We start from the raw sequence: 11,115 nt of genomic DNA, 5'->3' as shown, positions 1-11,115 counted from the left end.
CTCAAGGAGCCGTCACCCACGAAACGTGCAGCAGCCGACTTCTTCTCGCGTGGGCGCTTTCATCTCCTACCATCGGAAGAAACCCCCACCTGCTCGTCAACGTACAGATCACCGGAACCTCAAAGAACATGTGTATGAAACGTGACGTATCCTAGCTGACCATTGTTAAAAATGGGTTGATATTTGTTGGATGGTTACTTTAACAGTATGTTGGATGGTCACTTTAATAGTATTTTGGATGTTCACTTTAAGTTTGCAAGTAGCAATTTATAAACATCTAACTCTTATATAAATAAGCATCCATGGTGAACAATTCATCAAACCATTCTCACCTTATTAGGCTGCTGACCGTCGGCAACAAAATGTTCGGGAGCTTCTTCCAGTGGTTTCAATGGAACCATTCTCACCTTATGATGCGGTGTCGCTGGAAGGAGCCACACGCTGGGAGAAGGGCGTTCACCAATGAGGACCTCAACGTCTCCGGGAGCGACTTCCGGTGAACACGAGCCAGTGAGAAAAAGAGATAGTAACGTCGGTGAGAGGGGTTGCGTTGTTGGTTGTGTCGGCGACGCCGTTCATAGAGAATAGGTCATGGTTTGTGTTTTGGTTTTACTGAATCCTAATTTTTTGAACCATTCAAACTAACAAATCTTCATAATTAATGATTATAATTCAGTATTAATTTCAATTAAACCCCCGGTACCCAAAATTTAATTTTAATTTCAATTAAACCCCATTGTATGCATTGTATAATAATAACATTGGTTACTCATACTTTTCCTAACACAAAATATTAAGGTTTACAATACTTAAATTCCACATAAGAATAGTCATGATCCATCACTAATAACACAAAATATTAATTGTGTATGATGACCGGGCCACCGGGCCGACTTCGGGTGACCCGAGCTATGGCCCGGACCCAACCCGAAATAATGAACGGGTCTATTTTTGAGACCCGTACCCGACCCTAAACCCGATGAAATCACACCAAATTAGTCTTTAATGTGTTTGGGACCGGGCCGGACCTTCGGACCGGACCGGATCTGTGCACCCCTAAACTATTAGATATGATCTACATGAAAAATAGACATGAGAGAAAATAAATGAATATTTTGGCAATAAAATGATAATTGCCGCTTACAGTTTTTATATTTCTTAAGATATTATTTAACCAAACAAAAATGTTTTATATGCAATATTTGAATATATGAAAAGATAAAACGAAATATTAAAATAAAAAGGAACTAAAGAAAAAATATTATTTGCAGATAAAATAAATTTAAATTTCATTTATAAAGTAATCAATCTCAAATAAGTACAAAAGAAACTCCTATATAAACATCCCTCTATATGTTAATATAGAGAAAATTTTCATCTAGTATAGCAACATTCTATCACAAACAATACAATAGAAAAATAAATGTTATCTTAATGACATCTTTTTTATTATCTCACAATTAATTGAGATTCATTCGCCAATGAGTTATAACTCAAATGGCATAGTCTCTTCATACTCAATTAAGAGGTTGTGGGTTCGAGTTTCCTATCTTTGGTAAAAAAAAAAAAATTGAGATTCATTCACTTATCCTTTTCCTACATTTTCAAGCAATACTCTTCATCACATCATCACAGAAAACTTTGAATTACCAAAAATGCAAAAAATTATCATCTTTTCAATTCTTTAAGAAATACTTGCTCTCTATTTTCCACCATCACTTTAGCACAATAACTTGCTGCAGTCTCTAAACACTCACCAAAAGAAAAAATATTAGAAAAAATTACTATTTAAATGAAATGTAATACATAAATCCCCAACACTAAAAACTCACAATACCTAAATTGCAATAAATTTCTCATAAAAAGAGTAGAATTTGGGTCTTTTAAATAATTTCTCATATATTTTTTTCTCCAAAATAAATACATTATTTTTACCTATAATTATTATTCTTTATCAATTTTTTAATTTAAACACTATTATTATTTATTAATTATCTTTTTTATTTTTCACATTTATTAAAAATTTCTTTTCAATATTTTAAGTATTAATTATTGTTATTTAATTAACTTATTTTTGGTATTTAATTATTAAAATTTTAGATATTAATTATACTCTAATTGCGATATTAAGACTTTGAACATGAGATCAATTTAATTTTAGACAATACCGGAAATAAATAAATAAATATATATATATATATATGATATTTTAAGTATTAATTATTGTTATTTATTAACTTATTTTAGGTATTTAATTATTAAAATATTAGATATTAATTATACCATGTATACAGTGTTAAGACTTTAGAGATAATCCCAATTTAATTTCGGGTAACGTCGGGAGCAAATATTTATATGATATTAATAAGTTAGGAGAGTAGATTTTAATTTTACATAAAATAATATAATAGATATAGTGTATAAATAAATTTACTTAACAAATATATTTATTCATAGAGTGATATTTTACTATGATAATACATCTTTTTGTATCTATTCTCTCTCTTTTATATATATATATATATATATATATATATATATATATATATATATATATATATATCCCCTTTTAACTCATTATTTTTCTGTCATATAACATATTCATAATTATTATATTTTCAATTTAGAATTTTTTTTATCTAATATTACGTGTAGAAATGACAAGTAAAAAAGAATGAGAAAAAACATAAAATATTTTAAACATAATTACCGCTAATCCTTTTTTTTTTAGTTTTTAAATATATTATTTATTTTATTTATTTAAAGTAACAAGTGTAATAACCCGTACCATGCACGTGATAAAACTGAAATTATAATTTTAATTTATTCTATTAAAATTAATTTGAATTGTAATAAGTTAATTAATAAATAAATAATATGATATGCATTGTTCGTGTTTTTTTAAATATAGTATTAAATATATTAACTCAAATGTAGCTATTAAGTGTATAAAAATTATGTTTGAATTATGAATTTTCTAAATGAAATTATCCCGTTTAAAAGATTTAAATTATGATTTCAATCATAAATTACAATTATGATTTAAAAAAAAATTTGATATAATATTACATTTTTTTCTTTATTTTACTATTAATATGTTGATATTGCAAGTCTAAATTACAGTATTTTACTTAATCTTGACTGAAAAAGAAAATAGTTACGTGTTTCTATCATTTAATTTATTTAATAGACAATGTGCTAACACTAACAATATTTTTTAAAAAAATATATTGATAAAAATAGATATAATATAATTACAAATATAACATAAATAAATAAAATATATAAATAAATGCGAAACCAATATGTTTACCAATGTCTTTGTTAAATTTTATAAATTAAAGAATAAATTATGTATTCGGTTGCTTGGTGATCACATAGATGATCAAGTAATTGGATTGTAAATTGATCTCATAGTGTACATCTTATTTTTTTTCTCATTTTTGAATGAAAGCGAGAATTAAGGGAGTAAGTAGTAATATATAAAAAAAAAAATTGCACCACAACATGTAACACCCTAAATTTTAGTACGTCATGATCGTACCAAAAATAAGGTGTTACGGACCTGATTTCCTTTATTATAAATTTACTATTGAACCTTTACGTCGATATCGCGTTTCAGTTTTTAAGAAAATTTCAGAAAAAGATTTTAGTAATTAAAATCACATAACAAAAGATCTTCAAATAATAATAATCACATAATTACTAATAATAATAGATGCTATACGATTAAATTCAGTGTAAAACTCAAATACAATACCTATCCCTCTGGATAAAATAAAAACCCTAAAGCAACAAGGACGATGGAACTCTATAAAAACAACAGGAATCACAAGTAAATCTACGAATCGTCTGCAGCTTCTTACTGAATCTCCGAACCTGTGTCACTGAAAGGGTGGAAGATTTGGGGTGAGAACAAACCACACGTTCTCAGTAGGGAATGAGAATGCCGTAAAAGTAATGGAATAAAATGCAAATAATTAACTTTACTCAATAAAAAAATATATTTTTATCAAACCCTTTGAAAATACTCTTAACTCAAAACAAAACTTAAATATAAATTAGTCACATTTTCTGTCTCTCAGCCACATATTAATTCTCAGTCAAATATCAACTCGTAATTACTTTAATACACTCACAAACAAGTAGTGCAAGCAAGAGATTCAATTCAATGTACAAGCAAGTCACAACAAGACAAACAATACAATCACAAAATAATAAGACAAGCAAGCGCAATCAAATGCAAATGTGCAAACAACATGATGCATGTCTATCCCTAACGCAGGCCATGAGCTCATGTATCGGTTGCCTACCCGCTCCCGACATTACCCGGGCACAAGTCCTAGATATGGCTTTCCAGATGCATCAGTGTGCTTATAAGTCGTACGGCTAGGCCGCATCAGTGTGACTTTCCAAATCAATAAGCGTACATCTGGAAAACAGTTCTCAGTGTGTGGGCATCCCCACTTTACATTTGGCACTAAGGCCCAAACAATGTCACATCTGCTCTCCTGTGGCAGACACTTCATTAATTAATATATTCTTTAAATCCTCGTTCTCTGCTCTCCTGTGGCAGAGATTCCTTTTCTTAATAAACCGAACTCAAATCTTTACTTATAACAAAATCTCTTCTTAAAAGATTGGATTTAAAACATTATATTTTTCTTAATAAATCAAACTTTAAAATAGAGTAAATCTTTTCTTAACTAAATATATTTTAAATAATTTAATTTTTCAAAACCAAATCTTTTAAAATAACTTTTCAAATAAAACCTCAGTTTTTATAAAATTTTGGCGGCATTTTCTCTAAAATTCGGTCTAAACCACCCTTACGGGTTCCCTATTCCTCAACAATTCTCAAATCAGCAAAATTCTTAATAATCAGAAAACAGTCACATTCACAGCAATAATCCATACTCAATAACATTACTTTTATTAATATATATATATATATATATATATTTGCAATTATTCAATTAATTTTGTAGGTATTCTAAATTAAAAACATTTATCTTTAAAAATAAATCCTCTACCTCCGTATGAGATCGAAATCAACGAAAGCTCCAGAAAAATTTTCTGACTGAGCTGCTGAAGAGGAAAGCGTCAGAAATCATCTGTGCCTCCTAGAACTCCAGTTGGCCGAACTCAAGGGGTAGGAGAGCTACGTCACCGTCGACTTCTACCGGACAAAAGTAACGCCAACATGTAGAGATAAAGAATACGAACACTTTTATCAGATTAGATTTTTGATTGGGATTACAAATTACAAGAAATCGAACTCGAAAACTCTAAAAAAGTTCAGGGTTTCTCCTTTCTCTTTCTCGGTTCTTTCTCTCCTGCCTTACCGAAAAATAAAGCATGCAAGGATGATAGGTATTGCTAAATCACTATTTTAGGAGAACATGTTACATATGAAGAAGTTTAGGTGTCATTAGTTATTAAATGAAATGATTAGGTGTTCTACTTAGGTTATACATATACATATAAGCATGTATCTTTCTTTTTCTTTTGTCCCTTGGTTTCGGTGAAGGAAAGAAAAGGAAATGGGATTCATATAGTGATTCAAGTGCATGTGTTCCTATTATATATATATATATATATATAACAATTCAAGTTTAACTTTCCTTTTTCTTTGATTCCATTTAATGGCTTCGTCCATTCTTTCTAATTTTCTTTCTTTTTCTAGTAAACTTTAATAATAATAATAATAATAATAATAATAATAATAATAATAATAATAATAAATTTAGACAGTAACTATCAATATAGTTTCTAATAGATAATTTAAAATAATAGAATAAATCATAATTAAATAATTTTTTTTAAATTCAAAATATAAAATTTAATTTTAAAAATTCGAGTTGTTATATTCTATCCACCTTATAAAAATTTTTGTCCTCGAAAATTGATATAAGATGAAAAAGATTCATATCAACTCCATTTTCAAAAATATCGAAGAAAAGAAATAGAGAGGTGTGGCATGTTCAGTTTTGCAAATGTGAAAGAAACCATATCTCATAAAAGAAGTTTGAAACAAAGAGTCTTACGACAAGCAACCAAGGAAAAAATTTCACATTAGCAAGAATAAGGATTATACGTTGAACCGGAACTAACCCCTAAACTTAACTTCTAACGTTTCCAAACCCCGTAATTTACGTTACTTATTACTTCTATTGCGTCTATGATAACCCGTTAGTACTCTCATATACATAAATCATTAGTATTAAGTTGGCCAGACTTATTACCATGAGGTATGCAATGGTAAGCTAACAGCATTAATCAACAGACAGTCATGCATCTTAAAACTCAAACTCTTGTCATTAGGACAAGTCCTATTGCACGACAGACACTTAGAGTATGCAGTGAAGCATAATCAGTCCATTCCCAAGGCCCTAACAGGGACGAACTGCTCTGATACCATAATGTAACACCCTAACTTTTAGCACGTCATGATCGTACCAAAAATAAGGTGTTACGGACCTGATTTCCTTTATTATAAATTTACTATTGAGCCTTTACGTCGATATCGCGTTTCAGTTTTTAAGAAAATTTCAGAAAAAGATTTTAGTAATTAAAATCACATAACAAAAGATCTTCAAATAATAATAATCACATAATTACTAATAATAATAGATACTATACGATTAAATTCAGTGTAAAACTCAAATACAATACCTATCCCTGTGGATAAAATAAAAACCCTAAAGCAACAAGGACGAGGGAACTCTATAAAAACAACAGGAATCACAAGTAAATCTACGAATCGTCTGCAGCTTCTTACTGAATCTCCGAACCTGTGTCACTGAAAGGGTGAAAGATTTTGGGTGAGAACAAACCACACGTTCTCAGTAGGGAATGAGAATGCCGTAAAAGTAATGGAATAAAATGCAAATAATTAACTTTACTCAATAAAAAAATATATTTTTATCAAACCCTTTGAAAATACTCTTAACTCAAAACAAAACTTAAATATAAATTAGTCACATTTTCTGTCTCTCAGCCACATATTAATCCTCAGTCAAATGTCAACTCGTAATTACTTTAATACACTCACAAACAAGTAGTGCAAGCAAGAGATTCAATTCAATGTACAAGCAAGTCACAACAAGACAAACAATACAATCACAAAATAATAAGACAAGCAAGCGCAATCAAATGCAAATGTGCAAACAACATGATGCATGTCTATCCCTAACGCAGGCCATGAGCTCATGTGTCGGTTGCCTACCCGCTCCCGACATTACCCGGGCACAAGTCCCAGATATGGTTTTTCAGATGCATCAGTGTGCTTATAAGTCGTACGGCTAGGCCGCATCAGTGTGACTTTTCAAATCAATAAGCGTACATCTGGAAAACAGTTCTCAGTGTGTGGGCATCCCCACTTTACATTTGGCACTAAGGCCCAAACAATGTCACATCTGCTCTCCTATGGCAGACACTTCATTAATTAATATATTCTTTAAATCCTTGTTCTCTGCTCTCCTGTGGCAGAGATTCCTTTTCTTAATAAACCGAACTCAAATCTTTATCTAGAACAAAATTTCTTCTTAAAAGATTGGATTTAAAACATTATATTTTTCTTAATAAATCAAACTTTAAAATAGAGTAAATCTTTTCTTAACTAAATATATTTTAAATAATTTAATTTTTCAAAACCAAATCTTTTAAAATAACTTTTCAAATAAAACCTCAGTTTTTATAAAATTTCGGCGGCATTTTCTCTAAAATTCGGTCTAAACCACCCTTACGGGTTCCCTATTCCTCAACAATTCTCAAATCAGCAAAATTCTTAATAATCAGAAAACAGTCACATTCACATCAATAATCCATACTCAATAACATTACTATTATATATATATATATATATATATTTGCAATTATTCAATTAATTTTGTAGACATTCTAAATTAAAAACGTTTGTCTTTAAAAATAAATCTCCTACCTCCGTATGAGATCGAAATCAACGAAAGCTCCAGAAAAACTTTCTGACTGAGCTGCTGAAGAGGAAAGCGTCAGAAATCATCTGTGCCTCCTAGAACTCCAGTTGGCCGAACTCAAGGGGCAGGAAAACTACGTCACCGTCGATTTCTACCGGACAAAAATAATGCCAACGTGTAGAGGTGAAGGATACAATAAATTTTTGATTGGGATTACAAATTACAAGAAATCGAACTCGAAAACTCTAAGAAAGTTCACGGTTTCTCCTTTCTCTTTCTCGGTTCTTTCTCTCCTGCCTTACCGAAAAATAAAGCATGCAAGCATGATAGGTATTGCTAAATCACTATTGTAGGAGAAAATGTTACATATGAAGAAGTCTAAGTGTCATTAGTTATTAAATGAAATGATTAGGTGTCATGCTTAGGTTATACATATACATATAAGCATGTTTCTTTCTTTTTCTTTTGTCCCTTGGTTTCGGTGAAGGAAAGAAAAGGAAATGGGATTCATATAGTGATTCAAGTGCATGTGTTCCTATTATATATATATATATATATATATATAACAATTCAAGTTTAACTTTCCTTTTTCTTTGATTCCATTTAATGGCTTCGTCCATTCTTTCTAATTTTCTTTTTTTTTTCTAGTAAACTTTTTTAATAATAATAATAATAATAATAATAATAATAAATTTAGACTGTAATTATCAATATAATTTCTAATAGATAATTCAAAATAATAGAATAAGTCATAATTAAATTAAATTTTTTTTTAAATTCAAAGTATAAAATTTAATTTTAAAAATTCGGGTTGTTATACAACACATAATTATAACCTAAAGGAATATTCATATTAAAATTTTACATACTGCAAATCATGAAAATCAATTACAATGTACTGATCACTTCTCTCTATTTTTGACCATATTATGAGTTTTTTTTTCTAGTCAATAATCTAATAACATCTAATTGAACAAAAAAATTGAATTAAAAGTACCAAATTAAAGACAAATGAGTGAATAATATAAGAAATTATAACTTCGAACGTGTATAAAATAAAAAGAATTTACTGATTTACTTTATATTAAACGATAAAACTAACAATAGTATATTAATAAAAGGATATACCTTTAAAAAAAATTCACAATACAATTTCAAATATTTTCATAAATAAACTGTTAAAATTTCTGTTATCGATAAAATGATGCTATTATACAATTTTTTGGCAAAAGTTAAAATCAAAAGGAAAATAATTTTGTGTGGGTTAATATAAATTAATTACGTACCAAATAAGTAGAATCGTTCATTTGTTTGTTTCAATATATTAGCATGAGCAAGCAAATTAAAATGATTATCTAGAATTTTACGATCATCGACCAAATGTACTATACCTGACTCCATCTTAAAAGATATTTTGCACGTGTGTACAGTCAGAAGATATATTCTGCTTGATTTCTCGATCTTAAAATTTGAGAAGACATAGACTTTCCTTTCTACCAATTTATTCTCAAATATTTTTGTCAAATAGTTCTTGATTGAACAATGAATTTTATCGTATTGCAAAACAAATTAAATATAAAAGCTATTAGCATTTACAAAGCTATTAAAAAGAATTGTCTTTGACTTGATTGAACAATGAATTTTATCGTATTGTAAAATAAATTAAATATAAAAGCTATTAGCATTTACAAAGCTAATAAAAATTGTGTATTTGTAACAAAAAATTTGTATCAAATTTAAAATTGTTACAAATTATGATTTTTTCGTAACAATAATTAGTTATTGTTACAATATAAGAATATTTTGTAACAATAAAAAAATTTGTTACAAAATATTTCAATATTTTGTAACAACGTAATTTCTTTTGTTACAAATTATGTTGGCTTTTGTATCGAATTGTTGTTTTGTTACAAAATGTTATAATGTTTTGTAACAAAAGATTATATTGTTGCAAAAATTTAAAATATTTTGTAACAAAATATCTATTTGTCTCAAAAGCTCTAAATATTTTGTAACAAAAAATTAAGATATTTTCACTATTTGTAATTTCCTGTTACCTTTCACATATTTTTTTCTGCTAACAACCCCATTATATGATTATATTTGTTTACTGATACTTTTATCTTGCTTGCAGGTTTCTGAAGGAATTGATTTCTCTGATGATAATGCCAGAGTAGTTGTATCCTTATCTATACTTGTAAACTTACTATACTTTAGGAAGGTTTTCACATGTTCCAATGTATTATAGTGGAACAAAGCTATACCAGAGACAAAACGATTGCAGGTAATTTATTTGTCCTGTTGTATATAGTGTAATTTCAAACTTATCCCTGAGCTAAGAAGGCAAATTACAAAAAGGATAGTAAGGAAGCCGATATGCATAGTTGTAGTTGGCTATAAACGGCTCTAAGCCGATGGGTTGAATGGCATTGGGTCATTATTGATTTTTCTTTTACCCAAACCCAACTCTTTTTTTCAGTGGAACACATGTAGATTTCTTAGCTGGGGAAAGTCTATGGTGTAGGAAGAAGCCTTTGTTCCTTCAATGTATTGAAGGGTATTGTTACAAGGTAGCAGCAGTTGCAGAAAAAGAAGGGTAGGCGGAGCTTCAATCAATACCAAAAATCGGGACACTAAAGCAAAGGGAGCAAAGACGAACAAGCTTCTTGCCAAGATGAAGCTAACAGAGAGACCTGATGCAGATTTCATGAATCAGATCACGCCTTGATTCCAAAGTTGAGGATGAATCGGTAAGTGGAATTAAACATGTTCATGTCGTGTAGGCCATGGGAGCTTGAGTCTTGGTGGTAGAATTCGATGCTTTGGGAGAGAAGATCAGATTGGGGTTTGAATGGGTCGGGTTATGGGTTTAGATAAGGTTTTGGGCTTAGCCCAAGCCAAAAAGAAAAAGGTCTTGTTACAAAAAAATTAGGGTCTAGTAATAATACCTAAGCGGCGACCATTTGTGATTTGGGATGAAACACATTGTGTGTTTGTATGAGAAGATGAAGTTTTCAAAATCATCACTGTAGTTATTGTTTTCTCAATTTTGTTTGTTGTGAACTTCACTCGGTTGTATCTGAAAAAAATGGAAGCCAGCAGCAGTGTTGTCCAGGACGCATGGTTATGGAGTGGTTCAAGAAAAATTTTATTGACGGAAGAAGGCGATGTTGCTGAT

This window comes from Arachis hypogaea, chromosome 19, assembly GCF_003086295.3.
Source record: "Arachis hypogaea cultivar Tifrunner chromosome 19, arahy.Tifrunner.gnm2.J5K5, whole genome shotgun sequence".
In the NCBI taxonomy this organism is placed as follows: Eukaryota; Viridiplantae; Streptophyta; class Magnoliopsida; order Fabales; family Fabaceae; genus Arachis; species Arachis hypogaea.
This window is presented reverse-complemented; position numbering follows the sequence as displayed.